Consider the following 15,404-nt stretch of genomic DNA (forward strand, 5'->3'; position numbering starts at 1 on the left):
TTGCTAAAACCAATTTCCATAATTTTTTCTTTGGAAATTTTATTCTCTTCATTACTTTTTTTTGGTCGCTAAAAAAACGCATTATCCTGTTCATCCTAATCAAAGCCTCTTCATCGTTACCTTAGGTGTTTGATTTTCAAATAATCTTCCTTAGCCCTAGCCGACTATGTAAATAAAACCCTTGTGCAAATTTTCATGGTGCTAGTACCAAGTAATTTGGTCTGTGCGCTGATATGTCGGTCATTTAATCTTATATATATATATATATGTAACTAACTAAATAAGTTAGGACAGGATATATGATTTTCAAGCCATAATATAATAGCTTAAAAAGATGTCGAATATGTATAACATGAAAAATGTAAAGTTAAATAGCGAAGGAAATATTTCAATGAATTATTAAATAAGGCAACATTTCTGCTTCGATTTCAAAGCGTTCGAGTTTGTTTGTACGTTTTACAATGCATAACTAATGATTTATATACTACGATTATGCTTCAATTCGGTGTGCGAACATCCTCAGTGACAGTGACATACATTAGGGTTGCCATGATTAGAAGTAAACAAATAATAAATAAAACATTGAAAATTTATTTTTCTTCTATTCGCAAATCATAATAGTAGATACCTAAATCACGAATAAATAATAGTTAATTTTTTATTATAATTATTATATTAAAATATTTTATCCATTGTTGTTTTTATTTTTTTTATAGAATAGGATGGCGGACGAGCATATGGGCCACCTGATGGTAAGTGGTCACCAACGCTCTTAGACATTGGCATTGTAAGAAATGTCAACCATCGCTTACATATCCAATGCGCCATCAACCTTGGGAACTAAGATTTTATGTCCCTTGTGCCTGTAATTACACTGGTTCACTCACCCTTCAAACCGGAACACAACAATATCAAGTACTGCTGTTTTGCGGTGGAATATCTGATGAGTGGGTGGTACCTACCCAGACGAGCTTGCACAAAGCTCTACCACCAGTAGAGATTTTCAGGAAAAATATATTTTTTAAACATATTACTGTTTTATTATAAAATAAAGTAATGATAATTATTTTTCGGCTTATACTGTTGATTTTACTTTATTAAACAAGTTATGTTATCCAAATAACAAAAGATATGGCAAGTCAATGTCTAGTTTTTATAATAGGATTTGTGGTAGATGTGTGGTAACCTTATACGCGATATATTCGGCTTGCAACGACGTATATTCAAAACAACTCGGTCCAAACGGGACTCGGACACGTCGATTAGTAACGCTTATCGATTTAGCTACTAGAATTGCGTCGATATATCGAATACGTACTTATGGATATTTATGTCAATAGGCAAAATCATTATGCTAATATTAAATGTTAGTATAAAAATTAACTTGTTACTTTGTGTAATAGGGCAAAACCTTTATTAAAGATGTAACACTATTATTCTATTAGGAACGCACAGCGCATTTTTCTCTTAGACGATCGGAGTTGCGATACAACGGAGAAATGGTGCTAGCTTTCTTGCCATCTTTCCATCCTTTTTGCAGTGGGTATTTTTTATTTTTATTTGTATATGACGGGCTGGTTGGCGTTTTTTCACGCCGATTTTTGTGGGTTCGATTCCCACCCAGGACAGACATTTGTGTGCATGAACATGCCTGTTTGACCTGAGTCTGGGTGTAATTATCTATATAAGTATGTATTTACAAAAGAAAAGTTGTATATATTGTATATCACTTGTCTGGTTTCCATAGTCCAAGCTCAGCTTAGTTTGAGATCAGATGGTCGTGTGTGAATAATATTCCGGGATATCATTATTATATACTTATTTTAGTTATCATGTTGCTTCTGTGTATTTTATTTATATTAAGTGATTAAAAGCATCATTCCTAACATTGTGTGAAAAACATCACACAATGTTAGGAATGAGAAGTACAACAGCATAGAGGATCCAAATATGATAATACTTTCTATATAAAATTATGGCTTAATATAATGGCTTGACCGATTTTGATTAACTTATGGATCAGCTGCATTATTTTTAGTAATAGTTTGATCTTGTAGATGGCGCTGTTACAGAAATCCGGTTTTATTTTAATTGTCTAAACAATTTTTTTTTACTTTGTCACAAAATATAAAATTTTGTTCTTAATCTTTAGCTTAGAACTGTTCTCAATGCTTAAATTTAATTCATTTTTTTATTCGTGACTCATTCTGACTCATTTTCATTTAAAAAATATCTCAGTAGTAAAATAATTGGATTTGAAGTCTCACGAAAATTATTACTTGTCATTAAAAGTGTGACTTTATTCAACATGACAAACAAGTATGATATCGTAGACTTCTTGTAAAACATTATGCAAGCCAAATTATGCAAAATAAAACTTAAAAAATCCTATATTTCCGATTTTGATGCAATATGCTTAATAACGTCGTCACATGGTCAGCAATTCCAGGGATACTTGGGAACATAACGAAGACATTATTATATTTATAGTTTTATTAACATGCTTAAGAATATCTATTTCTATCATTAAGTTCGAATAGTAAAAATATATTTAACTTGAAAGATTGAAGTTAGCGGATCCTATCAGTTATAATAAGAGTTACGTAAGTTTCAGGCAATATTATAAACAAAAGCCGTCATCAGTATTTATTCTACCCTTAAGGATAGAACTCAATTTTTTGGTAGCTATCATCAATTTTAACTCCGTTCATGTAAATTACACATACAATTATATATATATATATATATATATATATATATATATATACAAAGAATTGTCATTAAAATTTCTCAACGTGGAATCAGGAATTAGTTCAGTCAGACAGGATTAACTTGTTTACTTAAATCTTTGAATAGTAACCTGCAATTTAATCTGTTCCATTGAATATAAAGAAAATAGGTTTTTTTTAAATAGCAGCTTTTTGTGTCAGAAATGTTATACTAACATTGCACTGAAATGTGATTCTTATCGGCCTTAAATTACACATCTTTAATTCCTAGCTTGATGTACTAACGAGTGGTTAAAATTTCTTACGCGCTGTGAGAAATTTTAACCACTATCAGAAATTTTAATCAATATCTATAGTCGGTACTGACCACTAACTATGGCCCATTTGCACTATGACATTTTTCTTTTGTCATTGATTTAATCGCTTATCGCTGTCTTCAATTAATTCGTATTAGACATCCTTTATCATCTAAAGAGAGATAAAAATGTATTGTTTTATTTGTTCTCGCGACACAACGAGTCAATCAGGCCATTGGTTCTATGTGGCTTTGCTTTTGATCTTAATTTATAGCAGGAATAATGACGATCAATTAAGCAATTGCTGGAATCTGCCAAATGGGAACATTAGTACAGAAATTTCAGTAGTAGGTATCGTTTATATTTCTGCAATCAATGGGATTAACTTGATCTCTTAAAAAAGTATGTGTATATTGAGCACAAGTCAAAAAACATTGAACTAACGTTGGGGCTCTGGAGATGTAAAAAATTAGGTTCGAAAATTAAAATTAGACTCAGAACCAAGCAGATTTAATTCATGTTTTGTAACCAATTATTTCTGACGTGCTAATGTATTAAATTGGTTATATGGAACAACAATGTTTATATGTTTTTGCGTTCCTAAACTATTCATCCCATTGTGATGAAACTTTAGTGAGATCTTCTTCGTAAGCCAGCAAAAGCCTTGGCCAAAAAATACGATTGTTATTTGTATGTTTGTCCTTAAATATATACGTTCTATGTAGACCCTTACAGAACTCGTGCGAAGATTTTATAAATCAAATATAACAAAGGCTTAATATTAATGACGTATTTGGTTTGAATTTATTATTTTCGAATACAAATTTCAACGATCTTTTAGATTTAATTTATCGTTCGTTCGAGATCAAGGTCATTGAAATTTGACAAAGGTAGAAAAGAGGTTTGTTGAAAAAAACGAAATAACGTGATTACATTCGTTTTGTTTAAATCAAGAATTCATTTCGTAAATAATTTTAAGGGTTTTTTACTTATACAAATATGTAATCTAATATACTTGCGAAACCTTTCAGTCCGACATTGACTGCTTAACTACTTGTCATAATGAAAGGTGGAAAGTATACCGTTCCACCTTAATCCACCTAAGTGGAGGTGCTGGGGGAAAATTCTACTAAATTGTCTCTTTATCGCAATCGAATTGAAGCGTGATCGTTACCGTTTATCCCTATTCAAATACTTTAATTTATCATTATTCGCATAAAAAGGAACCATTAAGTTTGGTTTTGACGCAACGGTATTAACATCGTATCGGTCCGAATATATATCGGAACATCAGAAGGGCCTTTAAAATAATCTTGGCTGTTATCTTCTATAGTGGGCGTGATAAAGGCGGAATATCCGAAATAAAGACGCTTTTTAATAGTTCAGTACACTGTTATTTAATTTCATAGTACAATTGCATAAAATATATTACGGTTAGGTTGATTAACTTGGATTGAGAGCCAATAGGTTAGAAAGTGTCTGCCTCGTGTGACGGTGACAAGTGAATGATCAGCTGTCAGCACGTTTGACGACACACTACCCTATTCGGGGCTACCCGCTCTTAAAATAATTATTCTATTACAAATAACTAACTGTCATAAAAAAATTGTTATGAAAAAAAAATTACAATAATTATATTATTATTATTGTAATTTTTTAATATTTATTATTATTGTAATTTTTTTGTTATAACAAATTTTTAATAATAACAATAACTTAGTAATAATTTTAAGCAATTTGGATCTTTCACTTCACACTTTATATTATAGGAAAATAGGCGTGGGTTTTCTGTAAGACGTATCATCTCAGCTTGTGCGTGCGGGTGAAGAGAAATAAGAATGGATCAGAACCGAGATGGCCCAGTGGTAAGAACGCACGAATCTTAACCGATGTTCGTGGGTTTAAGCCCGGGCAGCACCACTGAATTTTCATGTTCTTTACGGTGAAGGATCATCGTGAGGAAACCTGCATGTATCTAATTTCACTGAAATTCTGCCACATGTGTATCCCACCAACCCGAATTGAAGCAGCGTGGTGGAATAAGCTCCTAACCTTCTCCTCAAAAAGAGGAGAGGAGGCCTTTAGCCCAGCAGTGGGACATTCACAGGCTGTTACGGTAGAAAACCTTTCGGGGTTAAACAATAATTTTAGTTGTTTAAAGTCGAAGTAGACTTCTAGCGTCGTTTTAAATATAATAAATATTTTTTTTACGTTTTTTAACAAGGTGGAGACTCACCTGATTGAAAGTGACTACCATCGGCCATGGAAACCTCAACACTCGAGGGCTTGCAGGTGCCTTACCGGCCTTTACTTGAATTAAGATTCAAGTCTTCTCTCCAAAAGGAGAGGAGATCTCTCTCTGGAAGAGGATATTTCCTGGCTATTACTTTACTTTTTTAGCTTCTATAGTAAATAGTTAATCGACTATAAAAAAACCGTTCATGATATTTCTCCAAAAAAACCTACTTGAATAAAATATATTGATTTATGTATTTGCTGAATCTCATTTAATAATATAAATTAAAAAATATATTTGATTTATTATTGTTTGAAATAAATGACATAAATTGGAAACAATTAAAAGGAGAAATATTTATTTATATTGAAAAATTGTTTAAATTAGAATTAAAAACTTAATGGATTTTTTTACCTTGATTGAGTTATTTAGTATGTAGGAAGTAGTTTAGTAACTTTAGTAAAGGAGTAATGGCGTAAATGGATCGCCATGCGTCCTGATGAAGAGAAGGGTTCGAAGCTTAATCCACCACATCACTCCCCTTAAGGGCTTAAGCGTGGCCTATTAATAAATGTTAAAAAAACCCTTGATACATATGGTTAGCTCAAAAAAAACTCCAATATATATATATATTAATTTTTATTGATTTCGATTAACGATCAATTTTATTTAACTAACATACATATATGTTACGGCCTTACTTATATATCTTGTTTTTGTTTTGTTGTGATTAGTTGAATGCGGTGTTCTCTTCTTTCGAATGTCAAATCTGTATAATAGCGTATATTACTACTTTGTAGCGACAGATGGCGATAGTAAAATCTGTCAGTTTTCTGAATCGCGCTGTCTAGATTCGCTACTGAATGTATGTAATGTGGAAGTGATTTCGTTAATATGATCTTTTCTCTCCCGATTTCAACGGCGTCCTTAGCCGAGGTTTGGCCTCGTAGACGTCCGTCTCTCTTGAGCACCTCGTATGGCTCCCAACATCCGGCTGAGTTTATCTCGCCCACCCCGCCCGGTGACGCTGTAAAGGCCACTTTCCGTAACAGCCTGTGAATGTCCCACTGCTGGGCTAAAGGCCTCCTCTCCTCTTTTTGAGGAGAAGGTTTGGAGCTTATTCCACCACGCTGCTCCAATGCGGGTTGGTAGAATTCACATGTGGCAGAACTTCAGTGAAATTAGACACATGCAGGTTTCCTCACGATGTTTTCCTTCACCGTAAAGCACGAGATGAATTATAATCACAAATTAAGCACATGAAAATTCAGTGGTGCTTGCCCGGGTTTAAACCCACGATCATCGGTTAAGATTCACGCGTTCTTACCACTGGGCCATCTCGGCTTCTAGGCCACTTTGCCCAACAACAACTAGATAATTGGACCTGGTTCGTCAGAGTCGAGTCTACGTGTGCCTCTACAGATCCCACAATGGTGACTTGGAGACAAGCCGATTATTCGACCATCTTAGTCGGTTGGCAGATGCTGCGCAAGAGCAGTTTCCTAACGCGGAATTGGTGTTTTTGGGGGATTTTAATGCTCACCATGAATCATGGTTGAAATCCCTCAAAACTGACCATGCTGGAAGAACTGCTCATGCTTTTGCTCTCACACACGACTTGACCCAACTGGTTGATCAGCCCACCAGGATCCCGGACATTGATGGGCAAGCGCCTTCTCTACTGGATCTTCTGCTGACTTCTCACCCGGTGGAATATCAGGTTGTGGTTCAGGCTCTACTTGGTTCTTCGGATCACGGCCTTATATCTACCAAAGTGCCACAGGCCAAGCTGCCGCCATCAGCGGTATGCAAACGTCGCGTTTGGCACTATAAGTCGGCAGATTGGGACGGTATGCGCGATTACTATGCGTCAGTCCCTTGGAAGGAACGTTGCTTCAGTGGGAATGACCCGACAGCTAGTGCCGCTGCTGTTGCTGATGAGATCATGTTAGGAATGGAATACTACATTCCTAGCTCAGATCTCATCAATAGGGGTACGCGTAACCGTTGGTTCACGCGTGAATGTGCCGACGCTGTATCATCTAAGCAGGCGGCATATCGCGCGTGGATCAACGGCTGCATTAGCGGGGCATCTAACATTGACTCACTGAAAGCAAACTACAATAAAAATTCCAAGTCCTGTAGGAAGGCATACACGAGAGCAGATGCACAGCGCATTGTACAGATTGGTCATGACCTTATTTCGCATCCTAGGGGCTCCCGTAGCTTCTGGCGTCTGACCAAGTCTGTGCAAAACAATTTCTGCCAACCTTCGCTGCCACCGCTCAGAAATCCGGACGGATCGCTAGCTCACAGTCCGCAGGAGAAAGCCGACCTCCTCGCTAAACTCTTTGCCGACAACTCTGTGATCGATGATTGTAGTGCGCAGCCACCAACAATACCTTCATGTGGCCACACGATGCCTGACATCAAAATCAGGCAACGTGATGTGCGTGCGGAGCTGCAATCACTCGATATACGGAAAGCTAGCGGTCCCGATGGAATACCAGCCATTGTTCTGAAGAAGTGCGCAGCGGAGCTGTCTCCTGTGTTAACGCGCCTGTTCCAACTTTCTCTCTCTTCGGGATGTGTGCCGGAGGCTTGGAGAAGAGCTAATGTGCAAGCGGTTCCCAAAAAAGGGGATCGGTCTGACCCGGCAAATTATCGGCCAATAGCTATCACCTCAGTACTTTGTAAGGTGATGGAACGGATTTTAAACAACCAACTGATCCATTACCTAGAAGATCACTGTCTAATTAATGATCGTCAGTACGGGTTTCGACCAAAACGGTCCACAGGTGATCTTCTAGCGTACGTAACGCACCTCTGGGGTGAAGCTATCGACAAGCATGGAGAATCGTTGGCTGTCAGCCTCGATATCTCCAAGGCTTTCGACAGGGTCTGGCACAGAAGTCTTCTCTCCAAGCTACCGGCATATGGTCTGCCTGCTCAGCTATGCACCTGGATTGCCAGCTTCCTACACAAGCGTAGCCTTCGTGTTTTAGTAGATGGTTGCGCTTCACAATTCTATGTAGTGAATGCTGGGGTCCCCCAGGGATCTGTGCTATCTCCCACACTCTTTCTTTTGCATATCAATGATATGCTCTCTCTTGGGAACATACATTGCTATGCAGATGATAGTACAGTGCATGGTGGATACCACGGACGCGCAGTGGCTGGGCGGGCGGAAACTGAGGAGAGGCGGGAGAATCTTGTCATTGAACTCGATAGGACATTAGAGCTCATCGCTAAATGGGGTTATGATAATCTTGTTGAGTTTAATGCCAAGAAAACACAGGTGTGCGCTCTCACAGCGAAAAAGTCACCATTTTACCCTCATCCCTCCCTCTGTGGCACACCGCTGATGATACAAAGCAAAATCGCCATGCTGGGGATGGACGTTCGCTGCGACCTTAGTCCAAGGGATTACATCGAGGCTATTATAAAAACAGCTTCACGAAAACTCGGAGTTCTGAACAAGGTGCGGCGTTTTTTCACGCCACAACAACTGTGCCTGTTATACAAAACACAGGTACGGTCTTGCGTTGAATATTGCTCGCACCTTTGGGATGGCTCCGCTAAGTACCTAATGGAGGCCTTGGACCGTTTGCAGCGACGTGCAGTACGCATTATTGGCGACGTAAAGGTCACAAACACCCTTGAACCTTTACAATTGCGTCGCGAGATAGCAGCACTGAGCGCTTTCTATCGTCTGTATCACGGCGAGTGCTCTGAGGAATTATTCTCTCTAATTCCTGCTTCCCCCTTCCTTCTTAAGTCCACGCGAGCTGGTTCTCGATGTCACCGCCTAACTGTGACATCAATTCCATCGCGCACAAAGAAATTTGGCAACTCCTTTCTTTGCCGCACTACCAAAGAATGGAATTCCTTACCAGCTCACGTGTTCCCCTCCTCTTACAACCCGGGTTCCTTCAAACGAGGCGTGAAGAGGCATCTTGCGGGCCGGCATGGCGGGGACGGCTAGTACAGAACATTCTTCCCGACTGTACTGGCCGTCGTCGCGTTTGGACTCTACTACCACTTACCATCAGGTGGAGTGGAGTCATTTGCCATCCCGGGGCATATAAAAAAAAAAAAAAAAGATAATTGAAAAAAAAAGTTAAAATGATTAGACAAAATAAATTATAGTATGCACAGTGGAAAGCTTTTCCTTATTTAATTTATCATTTGATCCTCCGATATTATTTCGGCGTAAACAAATCAATAATGACAGAAAGAGATAAATCAATGTTTATCTAAACAGGCACTAAGCAACGTTTTTAAGTAAGGCCGTTAATTGGTTACGAAGTATAACAACTGGGCTTGTTGCCTCTCCCAGCTTATATTCCTAATAAATAAATAACGTGGCCTGACGATTAAAGAGTGTTTTTAAGACCTTATTTGAATAAAGAATATTTTGATTTAAAATTTTCTTTTTAACAGAAAATCTGTCGTATACCATATTTGTATATCACGCGATATGGAAGTTTGACATAAATATAATATGAACGATACAAATAATTCACTGATATTATTGAATTGAATATTTATTTTAATGCAAAATTCGTGTTACTAAGGCGAATTATTTTATATCTTACAATATGATATTAATTTTCACGTTCAGGCCGTGTGGTTCCATGGTGTAATGGTTAGCACTCTGGACTCTGAATCCAGCGATCCGAGTTCAAATCTCGGTGGGACCTTCGTTTTTTAAAATTTAATGACAGTAGACTAAAATAATAAACGATATAGTATATATTTTTTGTTTTAATTGTTTCTTAATTAAAAATTAAAGGTAAATGGTTTATAGTGAACGTAGTGATTTGTATGAATGGCAATCAGCGGATTTTGATCATTATAGCGTAGAATAATTATTAACTATACGAAGTTTCTTTATTTATTTTATAGATAGGCGGACAGGCAAATTGGCCACGATGTAATTGATCATCACCGCTCATTGGCACTGTAAGAAATATTAACCATTCCTTACATGCTTTTTAAGATTCACTAACTCGACTTTGGATTCGAACCTAAGCCCTCATCTGTCTCGTCTCGCCTAACCTATAAGCTATCCATTAGTTTAACGAGGCAGTCGTTAAAATAAAATTATTTTGTAATGAGAAATGGTTAGAAAAAGTAAAAAAGATGTGAGCTATACATGAGTCGAGCAAATCTTCTTAATTGCAGATTATTGCTTTTTCTAGCGAATTCTAAGCCTTGATTATGAAGTCTCTGACGTTTTTCGTGTAATCTCGCTAAATGGTGATTAAAATTTATTATAGTAGAAAATGTAGCAGATGCTTGAAATATTAGGTCCTTTCTTGTTTTTGTAATAAAATCTCAATATCTATCGAACTTTTTCGTTAGATTCGCCAATTTGACGGGAAGAAAAACAATAGAAAAAAGCGGGTAACCGTTTTTACTTTATTTTATGTTTTTAAAATATCATCAACCAGCCAGATAATAATAGTACAACCAAAGAGATTTTACTACAACTTTCTACTTATAAAAAATACAAAAACAATATATATATAACTTAAATTTAGTTACTTGTCATTCGTATGCATATAATCTACCTGTAAAACCTGCCTATGAAACATGACCATTAAAAAGTGTTTATAAAGACTTAATAATGAAATAATTAAGAATAACGAATACATAATTTTATATTGATTTTAACGCCAAAATAATATAACATTATCATTGTCTAACATTCTACTGAAGAATGACGAGCAAACGGTGAATCAAAATTTGGTGGTCACCACCGTTCATAACGATAGACATTCTCCTCATACTCCTTCAAAACACAACCCATGGGATCTAAGAATTCAATAACATCCCTCAAGCATTTTGATATTAATTTAGCTTCAAACAAATAAATTTACATCAACATAAATGTATTAAAACTTTAAAATATTTCAAATAACAAAACACACGGAAACAAGTATAATACGTTACAAACAATTCAAAACACGAAATATATCAAAAAACAATGTGAACGTATTTTAAAGGCCTGCCAGGTTTACTTTTTTAAGGTAAAGCTTCTTTGTAACGACAAAAACAAATTTTATAAGCGTTGTCATTGTGCATTATGACATCATTCGAATATGGCTAATTTAATTTATTATAAAATTAATAATTACCATAATTTAATAAAAAATGACCCCCGAGAGGGAGAAATAGGGTTTGAAAGTTTGATGGGAAGTCCATCATTTTTGAAGTAAGAAGCATGAAATTTTATAATATATTGAAGAAGTTAAGCTTACATTACCTTTCCAGAAAAGTATATTTAGAAGAAAATATTAACAGTAATAATATTGACACAGTTGCGCACGACTGCTCAACTAATATTAATTCTTATTTCTGATTGTAATAACGTCGTATATTAAAAGATGTTCCCTGTCTCCATAAGTCAGATATGAGACAAAGTGTGAAGTTGATCATTATATTGTCCAAATGTATGGCAAAAACATTTAGTTGATAAGCATTTAATATTTTTACTGAAGCTTTACTTAAGTATATACTTAAAGCTCACAATAGGGCAGTCCACGCAAAACAGTTTGTACATTATGTTCTAGGGGATAGTGCCTGTTTATATTTTGTATTCTATAAGCGTCTGCGATTGTTTGTTGATTGTTTTAAATAACATTTACGAATAAATCTATTATATATGTATAAAAAAACGGCAAACCTATTAAGAATATTATACTAATTTATTAATATTTCTGCTGTCGCAACAATGAAATGCTACTTTTAACCGCGGGCGTTCTATTGTAAAGTTTGAAAGTGATTTAAAATGTAAGAATTTCCGTTTAATGAAAAACACAAAAAGGCGCTACGTTTTGACAAATTACTCAAGATGTTTCTTTTTGTTTTGTTTAAATACAATTGATTTGAATTATCTTAAGTACCTATCGATGCGGTTTGTACCGACCGGAAGCGAAATAGTTATAGTTCATTCTTTATACATAGTTGTAAATACCACACTGGGCACGAAGCGGTGAGGGTAGTATTGTCCCTTGTATCTATAGTTACACTGACTCACTTACCTTTCAAGCTACTGCTCCAAATAGATTAATTGATAACCTGCGACTTTGGCCGCGTATGTCCTTATCTGTAACCATACTGTTTTTTTTTATATATATAAGCTAGCGCTTGACTGTTATCACACCTGATGGAAAGTGATGATACAGTCTAAGATGGAGCGCGCTAGCCTAGAAGATGCCTATTCACTCTAGAAGGTACCCATATTGTAGGTGGTGGAAAAAACGGAGGTCGGGGGTATTCCAGATCTTAGCGGTGTGTATCAGAAACGAGGAAGCAAATCGTTTCGTACGTTTCTGAGATAAGTCAACTACGTACGGGTAGATCTTTTCTAATTTCATGATAATCGGCTGAGTAATTAACACGTGAAAGCGTAACAAACAAACAAACAAACAAACAAGCCTAATTTTGCATTTATAATAATAGCTGTATAGCACTCTTCATGTATATGAACAATACTTACTATTACTTTATATATTTTTAAATTAAAGCTTTTATTTAATTTCACCTGTTATTATGTTCGAGTTGTTTGGAAATAAATTTTATACCAAATCCGCGTAACCGATTGAGGTGAAATTGCAATGCATATTTTTGGCGATGGTGACAATAAAATCTAACACTGAATGCTATTCGTTTTAGTGCTCATTCATAGTTTGTGTTTATTTGTTGGCTCATCACGTCTATAATACTAGGCAATCTACTACTAGGGGAATGGTCATGAAATTTTACACGGAGACAGCATTGAGCCTGAATTTATTTGGATCATAAATTACGGTATTTCTGAAAAAAATACTACGCGGAAGTAAAGGAGATATATTAAATAAAAGGTTGGTAAGAAGCTTATATATTCTTATTCATAGAAAACTATATGCATAAAATAGGTATGCTATCAAAGATTAGACGTTTAAATACATAATAAACAATCAGTCGTGTATATACATATGAGTTAAATACTTTATAATATACATAATCCAGTTAATAGAAACAGCAGAGAAAAATATAATAATAATATAAAAAATGGATATATTATGAACTTTTGCAACAGCAGTAGCGAATTTTCATTAATTCTGAATTATCCAGCATCCTATGTTCGTAACTTTAACATAAAAATGATTTCTGCTTACTCTAGAAAATGTCTTTAGATTTCTATAGATATGAAAAGGGAATTTAACTTCCTAGCCTTACGCTTGAGAAGTGAAGTAACAAATCACTTCGTCCGCTTTTGTGGAATATCAGCTGTCGAGAAATAACGGCCTTCTCAACATCTCTCCATTCTACTTTGAATTGGTATTTATGTTAACTTCGAAATCAAAATTTAAATCTTTATATCTAGTATATAACGATTTAAATTAAACAAACCGACAAACTTAAAAAGAAAAATATATAGATGAATAACAAATGGTGCCAAAATTTCCATATATTTAAAATTAGAGACAAAAATTGTACATTTTTTGTACTTTACTTGTACAATGCTATTCGGTACTTTACAGTGTCATAGATTAGGGGACAGAGTATTGAGACTCAACCGGAATAAGGAAAGTCACGTAAGGGCTCAGTAAAATAAACGTTCTAAAGATGTCTCCTGTGAGATAGCACCTCAGCTTAGAACGATGTCGGTATGAAGGTTGCGCTATGCGGAGCGCATGCGGTCGTCACGTCCGTCGACGAGACGCAAAACCGGGGACTTCGTTTCCGACGGCGGAAACTGTGTAAGTGTCAGGTCGAATCGTTTTAAAGGCGGTTCGTTATCGTAAAAGTGCCGCCAGAGAGATCAGCATCGTCCAGGAAGCAGTGTTTTTTTTTTATAGAATAGGAAGGTGGACGAGCATATGGGCCACCTGATGGTAAGTGGTCACCAACGCTCTTAGACATTGGCATTGTAAGAAATGTCAACCATCGCTTATAGCCAATGCGCCACCAACCTTGGGAACCAAGATTTTATGTCCCTTGTGCCTGTAATTACACTGGCTCACTCACCCTTCAAACCGGAACACAACAATATCAAGTATTGCTGTTTTGCGGTAGAATATCTGATGAGTGGGTGGTACCTACCCAGACGAGCTTGCACAAAGCCCTACCACCAGTGCAAAGCTCTACCACCAGTATAAAGCCCTACCACCAGTACAAAGCCCTACCACCAGTAATTGTAAGTGTATTAGGCTGTGTAGTAGTGTGTGTTAGTCTTCTATTGTTTGAAGTTTACAAGCTCAATCGGGGCTAAGATCTCCAGCCAGAATAACCGGATCTATGAGAGATCGAAAGTTGTATTACTGAGTCTCGAGAATATTTTTAATATAGGAAAGATATGATGAAGCCGCACACCATTTTTTTTCTTCATTTATTAGTTCTTTGCCGGTTCTTCTCAGGAGAAAGTCTCCTGAAGAAGAACTCGGGAGTTATTCTATTCCACAGATTTAACTACTCAGATATTTTGCGCAATTTTTTTATTATGTATAGATTATCATGCACGAAATTCAACGAATGTTAAGTCAATACTTTTTTTGTCACCTCTTTAAAATCTTTACAAAACTCTTTCGCCGAATAAATATTATATAAAACTGTAGTATAATTTTCGATTGAGCGGTATATGAAATTTGGTTAAAATACCTCAGAGCGCCACTATTCAATATATTTTTATTGTGTCTATAATAAAAACATTTTTCACGTTATAACATTTTAGACCTTTATATATCAATAAAAGGATTGTTAAATTTTTTTTATTATGTATCAGGTATTGAATAGGTGAAAAAACGCGGTTATATGTTCGGCGTAAATTTTGAAACAGAATTCTTTTTTATAACTATGTACAAACGTGTTTCGTTTCAATTGTTTTAACCATTTTCAAAAAAAATATAGTGAGTATTTTTACTTGTGTTTTAAATGATAATTTATAGGTAGTTCATAATAAATTGTATAAACAGTAAATTTCTTTTAATATAATTAGGTTAAAGTGTGTTCTGGAGCACACCTTGGCAAGCGTAGCGTCTAGGTAAATGGAGTGATATACGCAAAGTGACTGGCAGCGGATGGAAATCGTGAGCTGTAGATGGAGCATAGTGGCGTGCCATTGGAGGGCCTCTCCAATATGTCCAGCAATGG

General features: G+C 35.9%; 1 non-coding gene across 1 annotated transcript; it reads left to right on the plus strand.

Annotated features, from left to right (window-relative positions):
• Positions 1 to 9,892: 9,892 nt before the first annotated feature.
• Trnaq-cug (transfer RNA glutamine (anticodon CUG)) lies at positions 9,893 to 9,964 on the plus strand. The gene has a single exon. It is a non-coding gene; the product is annotated as a tRNA-Gln (tRNA).
• The last annotated feature ends 5,440 nt before the right edge of the window (positions 9,965 to 15,404 follow it).

This window comes from Nymphalis io, chromosome 14 (genome assembly GCF_905147045.1).
Source record: "Nymphalis io chromosome 14, ilAglIoxx1.1, whole genome shotgun sequence".
Lineage (NCBI taxonomy): Eukaryota > Metazoa > Arthropoda > Insecta > Lepidoptera > Nymphalidae > Nymphalis > Nymphalis io.